This window comes from Carcharodon carcharias, chromosome 12, assembly GCF_017639515.1.
Source record: "Carcharodon carcharias isolate sCarCar2 chromosome 12, sCarCar2.pri, whole genome shotgun sequence".
Classification (NCBI taxonomy): domain Eukaryota; kingdom Metazoa; phylum Chordata; class Chondrichthyes; order Lamniformes; family Lamnidae; genus Carcharodon; species Carcharodon carcharias.
Window position 1 is genome coordinate 137377385 of NC_054478.1, and position 17017 is coordinate 137394401.

Sequence of the window (17017 nt, forward strand, 5' to 3'; positions counted from 1 at the left end):
TTGAAGTTTTGTTTATCATTTTAATCTACATTTCACAGCTGTCAGCCTCCCCAGCAACACAGAAACAGCTTCTACAGCTCCAGCTGGATTTCCGACAGCCTATCACCTCTATCCTGCTGTACATAAAATGAAGTCCGTACCCCTTGCGATGCTTCAGGTTTTAAGAGACTGTGCTGGTTGCCCACGTCCTGTTGCTGAATCTGCTTGGGTCCTGTTACACGGGGTTGAGAGCTTTTTTTGGATAATTCTGTATCTGGCTGGTCAACAACGTCTGTTGTGGATATTGCTGATGTTACTTTGGGCTCTTTGTCATTGTCTGGACCAGGAATATCTGCTCCTAAATCGTTTGTTAAAAGAGATCCTCGAGCACGTCTCTATAGTTAAAGAGAGAGGGAGAGGGTTCAGTGATAATAATGCAAGAAAATTACTAGAATTTCTACTCTGAAATAGGACTTCCAATCCCTGCACCATCTCCCACACTGAGTAAAGCAGACATGTGTGATCTAGTACAATGTATGTCAGGGATTAGAACTTTCTATCTTAAGCACAAGAATGTGAAAAAGTTAGTGGGACAACAAACGAGAGCAAGAAATTAAAGAAAGGCTTGCATTTAGAAGGAAGACAATGGTGTAGTGGTGCAGCAGTATTGTGGCTGGACTAGTAATCCGGAGACCCAGGGTAATGCTCTTGGGACCCAGGTTCGACTCCCACCATGGTGGAATTTGAATTCAATAAAAATCTCAAATTAAAAGTCTAATGATGGTAATGGAATCATCGTCGATTGTTGTAAAACCCATCAGGTGTTAGGGAAGGAAATCTGCTGTCCTTACCTTACTGGCCTGGTCTACATGTGATTTCAGACCCACAGCAATATGGTTGACTCTTAAATGCCTAACAAAAGCCACTCAGTTGTAACAAACTGCTACAAATTCACAAAAAAGCAATGAAACCAGGTGGACCACCTGGTATCAGCCTAGGCACTGGAAATGACAACAGCAATCACGACCCTGTCGACCCTGCAAAGTCCTCCTTGCTAACATAGTGGGGCTAGTGCCAAAATTGAGAGAGTTGCCTCACAGACTAGTCAAACTACAGGCAGACATAGCCTGTACCTGACAGATAATGTCCCAGACACCACCATCACCATCCCTAGGTATGTCCTGTCCCACTGACAGAGGTAGTGGTATACAGTCGGGAGGGAGTTGGCCTGGGAGTCCTCAACATCGACTCCGGACCCCATGAGGTCTCATGGCATCAGGTCTAACATGGGCAAGGAAACTCCTGCTGATTATCACGTACTGCCATTCCTCAGCTAATGAATCAATGCTCTTCCATGTTGCACACCACTTGGTAGCAGAATGAAATCTGGGGACTTCAATGTCCATCACCGAGCTGGCCAATTCCAAAAGGTCATAGCTGCTAGACTGGGTGTGCGGCAGGTGTAAGGGAACCAACAAGAGGGAAAAACATAATTGACCTCATCCTCACCGACCTGCCTGCCACAGATACATCTGTCCATGATAGATTTGGTAGGAGTGGCCAATGCACAATCATTGTGGAGACAAAGTCGCACCTTCACACTGAGGGTACGCTCCATCGTGTTGTGTGACACTACCATCATGCTAAATGGGATAGATTTCAAACAGATCCAGCATCTCAAGACTAGCCATCCATGAGGTGCTATGGGCCATCAGAAGCAGTAGAATTCTACTCAAATACAATCTGTAACCTCATGGCCTGGCATATGCCCCACTCTATCATTACCGCCAAGCCAGGCAATTAACACTGGTTCAATGAAGAGTGCAGGAAGGCATGCCAGGAGCAGCACCAGGCATACCTAAAAATGAGGTGTCAACCTGGTGAAGCTATAACACAGGACTACTTGTGTGCCAAACAGCATAAGCAGCAAGTGATAGACAGGGCTAAGTGACCCCACAGGACTAAGTGATCACGGACAATATCCAGGCTTGGGCTGACAAGTGGCAAGTAACATTTGTGCCACACGAGTGCCAGGCAATGACCATCTCCAACAAGAAAGAATCCAACTATCGCCCCTTGATGTTCAATGGCATTACCATCAGTGAATCCCCCACTATCAACATCCTGGGGGTTACCATTGACCAGAAATAGAACTGAGCTAGCCATATAAATACTGTGGCTACAAGAGCAGGTCAGAGGCTATGGATTGTGCTAGGTAGCTCACCTCCTGACTCCGCAAAGTCTGTCCACCATTTACAAGGCACAAGTCAGGAGTGTGATGGAATACTCCCCACTTGCCTGGAGGACGGCAGCTCCCGCAACACTCAAGAAGCTTGACACCGTCCAGAACAAAGCAGCCCACTTGATTAGCACCACAGCCACAAACATTCACTCCCTCCACCACTGACGCACAGTAGCAGCAGTGTGTACCATCTACAAGATGCACTGCAGGAATTGACTGAGGCTCCTTAGACAGCACCTTCCAAACCCACGACCACTACCATCTAGAAGGACAAAGGCAGCAGATAGATGGGAACACCGGCACCTGGGAATTCCCCTCCAAGACACTTATCACCCTGACTTCGAAATATGTCGCCGTTCCTTCACTGTCGCTGGGTCAAAATCCTAGAACTCATTACCTAACAGCACTGTGAGTGTACCTATACCACATAGACTGCAGCGGTTCAAGAAGGCAGCTCACCACCACCTTCTCAAGGGCAACTAGGAATGGGCAATAAATGCTGGCCCAGCCAGGGAAGCCCACATCCCGTGAATGAATAAAAACAAGAATTTCTCAATTCCAGTGGTGGCAGCGGGAGGTCCACCAACCTCAACACTCTGGCCTGAGAGGAGGTCACCTGGCCTGTGGAGCTCAGATGAGGACCGTCTGCAGTGCAGGAAGAGGATGATTGATCTCATCCGCTCCGTTAGGGTAAGTCAACTTTCTCCTTACTCCCAACTCACATTCTCATAAGGTCATCAGGCATTCGAGGGGTTACAGTCCACAGGGATTCCACATCTACCAGCAGAAGGGACATCACCACTTATTGTGTCACAACACTTTAACATCATCATCTCCTGTGATATCCTGCACAAGTTGTGGCTTCACCTCCTACTGGAGAAAACATAGCACACACAGCAGGCATGCATTCCTATGATCTGCTTTTTTATCTGTGGTGCTCCAGGTGCCCCTTCTCCTCAAAGAGTGAGGGATGGGCCTTCGGGCATACACAGGGAGGAAGAGCGTCAGCCTGGGGCCTCCACTCAGGACATTCAAAGTGTGTCGAGCCACTCCAAACCCCCTCTGCCTGTGGTCCCATCCACTCCAATATGTCAGGCCAAGGAAGATGCACCTGGCCCAGAGCTGGCGATCCTTAGCAGGCTGGGGCCCTCCAGGCCTTGGGCCTCCAGAGGGCGCACACCAAGGTCATCTCAGACAACAGCACGTAGCAGGCTTCCTCTACCTCTGATGCAGATGTCGGTGATGCACCTAGACTTAGCATAGGGTAAGAAAAATTAAGAAGTACTGGGAGCACAATGAAGACATGGATGTTCACTCACTGTATATTCTATGCACATGTGCAAATATATTTTGCTTTTCTGCCTCATAATCTCAGGTAGTGAATGGCTCTCCTACATGACGCAAAGTTCCAAGTTCATCCAAGTATAACAGATGCCCGTCCCTCCCACCCCCACTCAAGTATCTCCACTATTACACAGTCTGTGGGTTCAGTTTTCAGGGCCAGCATTATTACACAGTCTGTGAGTTCAGTTTTCAGGGCCAGCGTTATTACACAGTCTGTGGGTTCAGTTTTCAGGGCCAGCGTTATTACACAGTCTGTAGATTCAGAGACATACTCAGAGACAAAAACCAACGTGTGACATCACAGGAAGGTCATAGGTTGAGTGGCTTTTGCCTATTGCTGTTTAGAGACCAAGTCTAAAAAACTGGCAAATTGAAAACAATAAAAACATTAAGTATTAATAATAATAGTAATAAGTGAGTAGCTAGTGAGTCATATTTTTTATTTTTAAGTAAGTTTTATTACTAAAGGTAAGGTGATTTTAAGTGATAGTAATGATTATTAATGGTAATATTGTTTATTAACTGCATTATTGATATTGATTAGGTTTAACAGCAGTAGCAAGGTTACTCATAAATAGAGAAACAGCAGGGCTGTCCAACCTCTGGAGTGTACATGGACTCCAGGACGCCTCCCATGTCCTGGATAACCACTTGTGCATGAAGTGCCGGCAGTTTCAGCAGATTGTGCTCTGGGTTTTGGAACTTGAGCAGCAGCTGGCATCACTGCAGTGCATCCATGAAGTTGAGAGCTTTGCGGATGGCACATTTATAGATCTGGTCACCAGCAGCTTAAGGGGAATGAGGGAGAGAGTGAATGAGTGACCACCAAGCAGTCAAAAATAACAGACTGGTAGTTCTGGAGCCCCCTGAGTGCATCCCACTCAATTTTGAACATTGATGAGAGTGATTGTTCATCTGGGAAGTGCAACCAGAACCAAGTCCATGGCACCACAGATGGCTCAGCTGTACTGGGCGGGGGAGCGGGTGTACAACGAAAACTGGGGAAGCAATGGTGATAAGTGATTTGATAGTTAGGGGAAGAGATCTACAGCCGCAGACTTGAATCCAGGATGGCTTGTTGCCTCCCTGGTGCCAGGGTCAAGGATATCACTGAGCAGCTGCAGAGCACCCTGAGGGGACAGCATGAACAGCAAGCAGTTGTGATCCGCATCGGCACAAATGAGACAGAAAGAGGTATGTGGTCTTCAGTCAGAATTTAGGGAGCTGGTTAGAAATTAGCAAGCAAGACCTCAAAAGTAGCAATCTCTGGATTATCCCCTGTACCAGACGTGAGTATAGAAATAGGAATATAAAGCAGATGAATGCATGGCTGAAAAGATGGTGCATGAGAGAGGACTTTAGAGTCTACGGACATTGGGACTGGCTCTGGGGGAGTTGGAACCTGTACATTCCAGACGGGTTTCATCTAAATAGAGCCAAGACCAAGTTCTTTGCAGGGTATTTTGCTAATACGATTGGGGAGGGATTTAAACTAACATGGCAGGGTATAGGGACCAGGAAATAATATCAGAGAGAAATATCGAGATGCACAGAATACTGGGAGAGATAGATAGCACTAGAATAAGGAAGAGTAAGTTAATAGTAAGAGTAAGAGAGAAAGTAATATAATCTAAATCAGGGTTACTGTGCATGTTTGTGAATGCAGACTGTAGTAAATAAGATTGGTGAGCTCCAGGTACAGATTGCCATGTGTAAGGATGTTGTAGCTGGGTCAAAGAAGGGCAGGGCTGGGTGGTAAATATTCCTGGATACAAGGTGTTTAGGAAAGATGGATAAGGAAGAAAAGGGGGAGCGGCAGCAGTATTGATTGAGGAGAGCTTTGCAGTGCTGGAGAGTGACAATATCCCAGAGGGATCAAGGGCAGAATCTATTTGACTAGGGCTAAAGAATAAAAAAGTGTGATTACATTGCTCGGTGTATTCTGTAGGCCACCAACTAGTGGGAAGGATGTAGAGGAACAAATTTGCAAGGAAATTACAGAAAGGGGCAAAAATTATAGCATAGTTATGATGAGGGATTTTAAATGTCTGAATATGGACTGGAAGAGTAGCAGTGTAAAAGGCAGAAAGGGGTAAAAGTTCCTCAAGTGTGTTCAGGAAAATTTTCAACAGCAGTATGTTTCCAGTCCAATGAGAAGGAGACACTGAAACAAAAACAAAAAATGCTGGAAAAACTCAGCAGGTCTAACAGCATCTGTGGAGAGAAAGACAGAGTTAATGTTTCAAGTCCGTATGACTCTTCTTTAGAGCTAAAGAGAAGTAGAAATGTGGCGAAATATAAGCTATGTAAGTGGGGTGGAACAGGTGAAGCTGAATAGAAGGCCAGTGATAGGTGGAAGCAAAGGAGAGATTGCAAAGGATGTCATAAACAAAAGGTCAAAGGAGTGTTGATGTGGTGCTTCTGGCTAATGGAGGTACTAATGGTGCTTATGGCACTGCTAGGCCTGGTTCTCGGGAATGAGGTGGGCCAAGTGGATTAAGTGTTAATAGGAGAACATTTAGGGGACAGTGATCATTCTATCATAAAGTTGAGGCTGACTATCAAAAGGGACAAAGAACAATTCAGAGTATGAATAATTAACTGGGAGAAAGGCAACTTCATTGGGGTAAGAGCAAATTTGGGTCAAATAAACTGGAGTCAAAGATTGGCAGCAAAAGCAGTGGCTGAACACTGGGCTACCTTCATAGAAAAAATAGTTTATGCACTGTCAAGGTATATTCCCTCAAAAGGGAAAGGCAGAGCAAAAAAATCCAGAGCTCCCTGGATGGCAAAAGAGATGGAGATTAAGACGAAGAAGAAAAAGCATGCTTATGATAGTTCTCAGGTAAAAAATACAATGGAGAACCAGGTTGGATATAGAATGTTCAGAGGGGAAGTGGAAAGCAAGTAAGAGAAGCAAAGCATGAGTATAAAAAGAGACTAGCAGCCAACATAAAGGGAATTCCAAAGTCTTCTGCAGGCATATAAATATTAAAAGATTGTGGAAAAAAAGGAGTAGGGCAGATTAGGGACCAAAAAGAGGATTAATGCATGGAGACATAGGGCATAGTTGAGGTATTAAGTGAATACTTTGTATGTATTTACCAAGGAAGAAGATGCTACCACGGTGAAAGACAAGGTAATTCAGATACTAGAAGCATTTAAAATTGATAATAAAGAGGTACTGGATAGCTTATCTGTGCTTAAAGTTGATAAGGCACAGGTCTGGATGAAATCTATCCAAGGATACTTAGGAAAGTGAGAGTGGAAATTGCAGAGGCACAGGCCATAAGTTTTCAGTCTTCCTTAGGCTCAAGGGTGTGTACCAGAGGATTGGAGAACTGCAAATGTGACACCCCTGTCCAAAAAAGGGTGTAAAGATAAGCCCAGCAACTACAGGCCAGTCAGTTTAACTTTGGTAACTTCTAGAAACAATAATTCAGGGCAAAATTAATAGTCACATGGAGAAATGCAGGTAAATTAAGGAAAGCCAGCATAGATTTCTTAAGGAAAAATCGTGTTTAACTAAGTTGCTGCAGTTTTTTGAGGAGGTAACAGAGAGGGTTGATGAGAGCAATGCTGTTGATGTGGTATACATGGACTTCCAAAGGCTTTTGATAAAGTGCAGCAAAACAGACCTTATGAGCAAAGTTAGAGGTCGTGAAATAAAAGATACAGTAGCAACATGGATATAAAATCCAGTGCAGATATAATGGATCAAGTGGTCTTTTTCTATGCCATAAAATTCCTATGATTCTAAAATTGCCTGAGCAACAGGAAACAACGAATAACAGTTAATAGATGTTTTTCAGGCTGGAGGAAGGTTTGTAGTGGAGTTCCCCAGCAGCCAGTGTTGGGACCCTTTCTTTTCCTGATATATATTAATGATTTAGACTTTGGTCTCCAAGGGCATAATTTCAAAATGCAGGTGATACAAAACTTGGAAGCATTGTGAACTGTGAGGGGGATAGCCTAGAACTTCAAAAGGACATAGACAAGTTGGTGTAATGGGCAGACAGCTGGCAGATGAAGTTCAACAGGGAGAAATGTGAAGTGATTCATTTTGGAAGGTAGAGAATGGAGAGGAAATATAAAGGGCACAATTCTCAAAGGGGTGTAGTAACAGAGGGGCCTGGGTGTATATGTGCATAAGCTATTGAAGTTGGGAGGACAGGTTGAGAGAGCAGATAGTAAAGCATACAGTGTCCTAGACTTTATTAATAGGGGCATAGAGTACAAAATGAGGGAGGTTATGTTGAACTTGTATAAGACACTAGTTTGGCCTCAGATGGAGAATTACACCCATTTCTGGGCGTCACATTTTAGGAAGGATGTGGGAATAGTGCAGAAAAGATTCACGAGAATGGTTCCGGGGATGAGGAACTTAAGTTACGAAGATAGACTGGAGAAGTTGGGACTGTTTTCCTTGCAGGAAAGAAGGCTGAGAGGAGATTTGAGAAAGCTACTCAAAATCATGAGGGGTCTGGACAGAATAGATTGGGAGAAATTGTTCCCACTCATGAAAGGATCAAGGATGAAAGAGCACAGATTTAAAATAATTGAAAAAAGAAGCCAAAACGACATGAGAAAAAACTTTTTCACACAGCGAGCGGTTATGGTCTGAAATGCACTGCCTAGGATTGTGGTGGAAGCAGGTTCAATCGAAGCATTCAAAAGGGAATTAGAGTGCTATCTAAAAAAGGAAGTGTGTGCAGGATTACGGGGAGGAGGCGGGAGAAGGGCACTGGATGGATTGCCCATTCAGGAAGCTGGTGCAGGCACAATGGGCCAAATGGTCTCCTTCTGCACTATGACAATTCTGTGATTCTGTGGATTATTTGATTCTGTGAATTAAGTTGAAAGTTTCTTTGTGACACAATGGGGAAGGTCAGGGAATTAGGGAGGAGAATTCAGGTGGAGAAAGGAAATAGCCAATGACTGAGGTCTTGGTGCAGAGGGGCCATGACGGATGAAGAGGGCACTTTGTCAGAGCACTAGGATAGGCAAAGGCACACAGAAGACAGGCACTGATTGCAATAAGTCAATGATTGAATTTGTAATTGTGGATTGGAATGTGTGTTTTCTGGTAATTTTTTCCTGTGTTGTCAGCAGGAGAACAACGTGAGGGCCAGTGACAGAGGAGAGGTAAGGAGTGTGGGACTATTGATGAATGGGGAGGTGTGGTTGAGGCTATTGGTATTATTCACTAATTATATGATCACATAGAGCCTGGGCAGGAAGGGTTTGTCTGTGTTGTAGTCTCCCTTCCTTTTCCTGATCCTCTACTCCATGTTATACTTCCTCCTTCTCTATTTCCTCATCTTCCTACTCCTCAGCTTCTTGCCTGATAGTTGGTGCAAGAGCTGTTTCCTCATAATGGCCAGCTTGGGCAGCATACAGCTTACTAACACAAACCATGATCCAATAACCTACTTCAGAGTTCCTTCAGAGTGATCCAAGCACTAGAAGCATTGCTTGAGGAAGCTGATGATGTATTCTATAGTATTCCTTGTGGCAGCATGGCTCTCATTGTCTGCCGTATAGAGAATACAAAAGCAAGGAAATTAGGATGAGCCTTTATAAAATTGGTTAGTCCTCTACTGGAGTATTGTGTCCAGTTCTGGGCATCAGCCCCTTAGGAAGCATGTGAAGGCTTTCGAGAGGGTGCAGAAAAGATTCACGGGAACAGGTTCCAGAGGTGAGGAATTTCAGTCATGTGGATAGATTGGAGAAGCTGAGATTGTTTTCTCCGGAGAAGAGAAGGTTGAGAGGAGATTTGATAGAAGTGTTTAATATCAAGAAGGATCTGGAAGACATAAATTTCGGTAATTGGCAAAAGAGCCAAAGATGACATAAGAAAAAACTTCTCCGCAGCAAATACTTACAATCTGGAAGGTACTGCCTGAGAATGTGGTGGAAGAAGATTCAATCACGCTTTAAAAGGGAATTGGATAAGCACCTGAAGGGGAAGAGTTGCAGGGCCATGGGGAAAAGGTAAGGGAGGGGGGCATGCTAAATTCCTCTGGCAGAGAGCGAGCGTAGATTTGACAGTTCTCCAGTGTGTAGCTCTGGGCTTACCATTTCTCTGAGGCTGGTTGTTAGAGTGCTCAATTTAATTTCCATTGACTCTCTACTACCTAGATTCCTCTTCTGCTTTGCATCTTCCTGACTTGTGGTCTTGAGAGACCGTGAAGTTATTTCAGATGAGTCAGCTTCTGAAGGAGGCTGCATCTGCAATATAAAGAATCAAATGATGAGTCTCAAACACACACACACACACACACACACACACACCTTTCCCACTGTGTCTGGGACTCTCAATCCCAGCATTATTGTACCCACTAAAAATCAAACACAGAGGTAATCATTACTTGCCAAAGCAGCATTTCTGAATGAACTATCCGATGAAAAATTTATACCTTCCATTATCCTAATCCCCTTGCTCCAAATCTTTCTGCCTTCCCTATAACCACACAGGCATATTTGTTGACATTCCATGCTTTTACAGTTATCTTGGATCACTCACTGTTCCGCCACCTGATATGGACCTAAACCAACTGTCTATTTTCAGTTATAGAGAAGATTACTCTAAGTGTGGCCTTACCAAGGTTCTATACAAGTTTAACATCATTTCTCTACATTTGAATTCTATTCCTCTAGAATGAACCCATTTGCTTCATTTGCACTTTTTGTACACTTACTAAGCTGTGATGATTTGTTTATCTGTACCCTTACATTCCTTTGCACATCTAATCCTTTTAGCCTCTTCAGACAGAATTTTCCTAGCCTGGTTGAGGTGAGCTTGCAGATGAAGAGGTTGGAAAAGTTGCGCATGCTTACGTTGGATCAGGATCCTGATGTGATCCCATCCTCCTCTGGCTTTCCCTGAACAGGCCTAGATGACAAGATGGGAAACAACTTCGAATCTGTCGAGTCAGGAATTAAGTAGTTGTTGAAGTTGTTAAGAAGCCAATTCCGAGCTGTTTCACTCTTGAATCCTGGATTTCCCAGCTCATGGAAGTTTTCTCCTAACCTGTCAGAAATTTGCCAGGATCACTGATATGAGTGCACATCGGGAAGAGCTTCTTCAGTGAAAATGACAAGCTGCGAGCATTTTGGTCAGTTAAATTAAAGAGCTCCAGCTGTGGCCAGATGAGAGACTGCTATTCAAAGCACTTCTTCTCTCAGGGAGTCTGTTATCATCGTTGTGGGTCTTAGCTTAGGTTATCCTCATTTAGGGTAGAAAGAGGCTGCTGGAGGCAAGGCTGTTGGTAAACTTGAACTTTTATTAAACATTCCTCCAACTATGTACATGATAAGGCTCAGCAAGGGGCCTCACATAGATCCATCTCCCAGCACACTCTGTTATCATGTGATCTTACATCACTGATGATGTAGATTGTCTATTGACATCAACCCTTTACACTACAGAGAGCATTTTTACTGCTTGGCAGGTCTTGTCAATGTCTTGGAAGACATTTCACCTGTTCAGATTTGACTCACGTTCAGTTTTCAGCATGGCTTAGGGGGCCATCCTAACAGCTGCATCATAACAGATGCAGCTTCACCTGCCCCCTCTGCTGAGGAACAAAGGCAGAAGCCACACCACCAACAGCTGCAGAGATCACAGCAGGAGGAACACCAGCAGCAGCAACTGTTCCCTTCTCCTCAACTGTCTGCTCCTCCACAAAGCAGAGAGAGTGGACACTGAGATCTAGCTGGAAGAGTCTGTTCAATCTTTCCTAATAGTTAGACCTCTTAGTTCTAGTATCATTCCTGTAAATCTTTTTTGCATCCCCAGTGTCTCTATATCCTTTTAATAATATGGATAAAATGCACTGCATCACACTTATCGTTGTTGAAATTAATTTGCAATTTAAACATCCATTTAGTAAGTCTTCTTGTATTTTGCTGCTGTCTTCCTCTGTACCCACTATACTCAACAATTCAATGTCATCTGCAAATTTTGATAATCTATTCCAATTGCTGAGTACAAAACATTCATACAGATGAACAACAGGAGGCCCAGCAATGACATGGACAGTATGTCCATCTGGCCCTCCTAACCTGAATAACTACCCTTAACCCCTACTCTCCATTTCCTGTTTTGTAATCAGTGTGCTATCCACACCGCTGCCTGAGTCCACATGCTCTGAACATAATCATGAGTCTGCTAAATGGAGCTTATTGAAATCCTTTTGAAAGTCAATGAATATTGTGTCGGCTGCATTTATCCTTCTCTAACTTTCTGCTACTTCAAAGAATTCAATAAGTTTGGGGAAGCCAGACTTTCCCCTTTGAAATCTGAGCTGACTACTCATTAATATATTTTTGGTTTCTAGCTGCTTTTTCTATTACATCTTTAAATAAAGATTCCAATTTCTTTACAACCACCAGTGTTAAGCTAGCTGATCCATAGATTCCTGGGCTGGGTCCATATATATCAGTATACAAACCGGTGCAGGTGAAATTTATCTAGACCAAGGATTTTATCCTGTTTGGGGTTGGCTCATTCATTAGTTATTCCCTCCTTACGATATTCTATTTTGACCAACTCCACAGTTCACCAGTTTCACAGTCAGCTTCAGGCTTACTATGTTGCTGAGGCCAGTTGTTAGGGAGCTGTCTTCAATCACCATTGACGCTTTACGTTCAACCTGTCCTGCAACTTCCTGCATCTTGATCTCAGGAAACCCTGGTCTGATTTCAGATGAGCCAAGGTCAAAAGCACGAGGCTGCAACATAACGAATATAAGGAATGAACTTGAGATAATGCTTCACCTGCACACAATCACACATTTACATCTCTCCGACTGTGACTAGGACTCTCATTCACATGGTGTTATTTTACCTGCATGGCAGAAATCAAACACAGACATAACCGTCACATGTCAGTTATATCATAACAGATGCAGCTTCACCTGCCCCCTCTGCTGGGGAACAAAGGCAGAAGCCACACCACCAACAGCTGCAGAGATCACAGCAGGAGGAACACCAGCAGCAGCAACTGTTCCCTTCTCCTCAACTATCTGCTCCTCCACAAAGCAGAGAGAGTGGACACTGAGATCTAGCTGGAAGAGTCTGTTCAATCTTTCCTAATAGTTAGACCTCTTAGTTCTAGTATCATTCCTGTAAATCTTTTTTGCATCCCCAGTGTCTCTATATCCTTTTAATAATATGGATAAAATGCACTACTTCACGCTTACCGATGTTGAAATTAATTTGCAATTTAAACATCCATTTAGTAAGTCTTCTTGTATTTTGCTGCTGTCTTCCTCTGCACTCAACAATTTAGTGTCATCTGCAAACTTTGATAATCTATTCCAATTGCTGAGTACAGAGCATTCATATAGATGAACAACAGGAGGCCCAGCAATGACATGGACAGTATGTCCATCTGGCCCTCCTAACCTGAATAACTACCCTTAACCCCTACTCTCCATTTCCTGTTTTGTAATCAGTGTGCTATCCACACCGCTGCCTGAGTCCACATGCTCTGAACATAATCATGAGTCTGCTAAATGGAGCTTATTGAAATCCTTTTGAAAGTCAATGAATATTGTGTCGGCTGCATTTATCCTTCTCTAACTTTCTGCTACTTCAAAGAATTCAATAAGTTTGGGGAAGCCAGACTTTCCCCTTTGAAATCTGAGCTGACTACTCATTAATATATTTTTGGTTTCTGGCTATTTTTTCTATTACATCTTTAAATAAAGATTCCAATTTCTTTACAACCACCAATGTTAAGCTAGCTGATCTATAGATTCCTGGGCTGGGTCCATATATATCAGTATACAAACTGGTACAGGTGAAATTTATCTAGACCGAGGGTTTTATCCTGTTTGGGGTTGGCTCATTCATTAGTTATTCCCTCCTTACGATCTTCTATTTTGACCAACTCTACAGTTCACCAGTTTCACAGTCAGCTTCAGGCTTACTATGTTGCTGAGGCCAGTTGTTAGGGAGCTGTCTTCAATCACCATTGACGCTTTACGTTCATCCTGTCCTGCAACTTCCTGCATCCTGATCTCAGGAAACCCTGGTCTGATTTCAGATGAGCCAAGGTCAAAAGCATGAGGCTGCAATTTAACGAATATAAGGAATGAACTTGAGATAATGCTTCACCTGCACACAATCACACATTTACATCTCTCTGACTGTGTCTAGGACTCTCATTCACATGGTGTTATTTTACCTGCATGGCAGAAATCAAACACAGACATAACAATCACATGTCAAAAACCAGGTGCCTAGGGAGCCATGGCACACTCTGCAAGGGAAGGAGTGCCTTTCAGTTAAATAGGCTGCAGGATCCTTAAGATGCTTCCTACTGGAGATAGTTTCTCCTGGTAACAGGCCATGCAGCCCTCAAATGGATGCAGTCCAACCAAGAAAAAGGCCCACATTACCTGGTGACTTACTGTTTTTGGTGAACTTTTGCAAAACAAAAATATTTTGTGCGTGGGTTTTTGAAAAGTTACAGTTTGTAGGGGAAGGAGGTTCCGAGAGGGCGGTACCTCAAAGATAGAAACTGCAATAGGAAGAATCAAATGACGAGTCTCAAAGTCAGATACGTGCACTCGCTCACATACACATCTCCTCCAATGTCTCTGAGGCTCTCACTCAGTGTTATCTCCTGTCCCTTTGGCAGAAATTAAACAAAGGAAACCAGGATTGGCATGATAGCAAATTTCAATCTGCCATTACCCTCATACTCTTGCTCCAAGCCTTTCTGCGGTCCCAAAAACAGTAGTGTTACTTTGATGAAACTCCATCCTTTTATCTCTGTGTTAGACCATTCACCATTATGCACCTGATAAGGTGCAAACCCAGCTCTGCCTGAGGGTCAAATACTCCAAGCATGATCTTGCCAAAGTTCCATAGAAGTTTAACAACTTTTAATTCATTATCTGCTAATTCCCTTTTATTTTAAATGCAGCAACATCATTTCTAATCTCATCTTCTGATGCTCACCTGATCCACTTCCCTGGGAAATACTGAAGCAAAATAATTCTTTAATATTTCTAGCATTTTGCCATTGTTGCCTGCAATATGATCCTTACTGTCCCTGAGTTGCCCTATTTTACATCCCGACTTTCCTCTTTATTTCCATGTGTGTAGAATATTTTACTGTTTTATTATGTTCTTTGATTTAATTTCACAGGAAATTAAAGAGGATTGCTTCTCAACTACTCACTGAAACTCTTGGTTCCTCCCTTGTAGTTGCTGTTCACAAACTCAGTGTGAGAGCCTTTCCTTGCCTTCAATTTTTTCCTTTTGATTCCACTGTCTTTCCTTCCATCAACATTCTGTATACGGCTTGAGAGTTCCCTTTCCTATATCCCTTTTAGAATGTAGGGACCCAAACTCAAGGCTTTTTACCTTGGCGATTTTATTATTTCCCTTTGTTAGAATGTGGGCTATCAGAGTCAATTAACCCTTTAACCCCTAATTCTCATGTTCCGAAATAATTCGAAGTGATAACTTTTACTCGTGGCAGTGGTTCAATTTTATTCAGCGTAAATAATGGCACATGCTAGTGTCTGAGCACTTGCATCAAAGTACAACAGCTTTACCATTATGGCCTGGGTAAAAATTAACCTTATTCAACCTTAAGGCTGGCGGGTAGACACGGTCACATGAGGGGACATGTCTTAAAAAATTTTTTTTCTTTATCAAAATTTTTGACAATCTAACTAATCTCCCTGAGGCAACTCTGCCTCAGGAAGATTTCTGCGCTCTTTGGCGTGTATGCGCGTAAGAGCGCAGGCCCTGACTCAGCCTCCTCCCCCCTGCCCACACAGGAAGCCCTCAGCACTAAAGTAAAGGCAAAATACTGGGGGTGCTGGAAATCTGAAACAAAAAGAAAAAATGCTGGAAAAACTCAGCAGGTCTGGCAGCATCTGTGGAGAGAAAGAGAGAGTTAACGTTTCAAGTCCGTATGATTCTTCTTCAGAGCACAGTGCTTCCAGGTGCGTGTCACACTGGGCGGGCCTTAATTGACATGCCCACGTAAAGTGGCAGCGCGCTCCCGCTCAGCCCACCCGATGGGGAGAAAATTCTCCCCTACGTGTTAAGCAGTGTTTTAGGTTTAAGGAAAGCTCAGATTTATGAAACTACCCCTGTGTTGGGAGGATCAGGAGTTTCCCTCCATTTCCTATACAATCTACAGAAGGGCATTCACATTTTAGGATGATGTTGTGGAATAAGGTGTCCTGATTAGCTTCAACCACTGCAAATAGATGGTGAGGCCTTGGTGACTCAAGAGTGGCACTGATTCATAGTCATGTGAGTTCGGGGATGTATCACCAGAGAGGGAATTTACACCGCCGTCATTCTTATATAATAGTTCAGCAATAACTACCTAATCATTTCGAATCAAATTGCTTGACTTTCACTACAGGTTTCCGGTTGGTCATAAACTTACAAAGCTTTCAGGGCTTGGTGTAAGAATTGTGGTTTCCAGGTCGTGATCACGGATCATTACAGTACTTCCCGGTCCATCAACCATACTAGGTAAGGACTCCTGCTCAATGGTATCACTGGCTATTTGTGTTGTCTCAGTGGCTGGCTCCTCCGCCCCATGCATTCTGCCTGAAAATCTATGTAGCATACCCTGAAGAAAAGCAAGAATTATGAACAAAAGGCAGTGGTGTTGCAGATTTGCAGATACTAAAGCTCTCGCTGATGTCTATGTCTAACTGATGGCCTCTGCCCTTTACCAGATAATGAATAATTGTGGGCAGACAGTAGGGCTTAACAAATGGTCAAGAGAGCCGGCTTAGATCAGTTCACATTTCATAAAATCCTACTGCACAGGAGGCCATTTGGTCCATCATGTCAGTGCCAACACTTTGAAAGATCTAGCCAATCAGCCTCAGTTCTTTGCTCCTTCCCAAAAGCCCAGTAAATGTTTTCTTTTCTATTCCCTTTTGAAAGTTACTGTTGAATCGGCTTCATTTCAGGAACAACATGGTCTCAACAAGATGGAACTGTTCAAGTATCTCTTATTTAAATAAAAGTGTTAGATTCCTGAAGTTTCTGCAATTACATTGTTGGTTGCGTGAGCACTCAAGCAAATTACAAGCGCTCACGTTACAGGAAAGTCTGAAGATGGTCTACGGACATTGGGGCTACCAAGTTTCTACCCAAGATATTCAAATAATTAGGTGAGAAAACTGATGATGCATTAGTCCCAACCTTCCAAAACTGTCCCGGTGTAGGACTTGGAAAATTACCATTATTTAAGAACTAAACTCAGAAATTATAGACCTACTAGTCTAACCTCACTTGTGGGAAAGTTACTGGAATTAATAATTAGGGCAGGGTGACTGATGGTTTGGACAAATATGAGCTGATCAGAGAGGCAGCATGGGTTTGTAAAGAATAAGTCCTTTCAAACAAACATAGCTACCTCCTCAAAAGATTTAACTGATGTGCTAGATAAGGGAG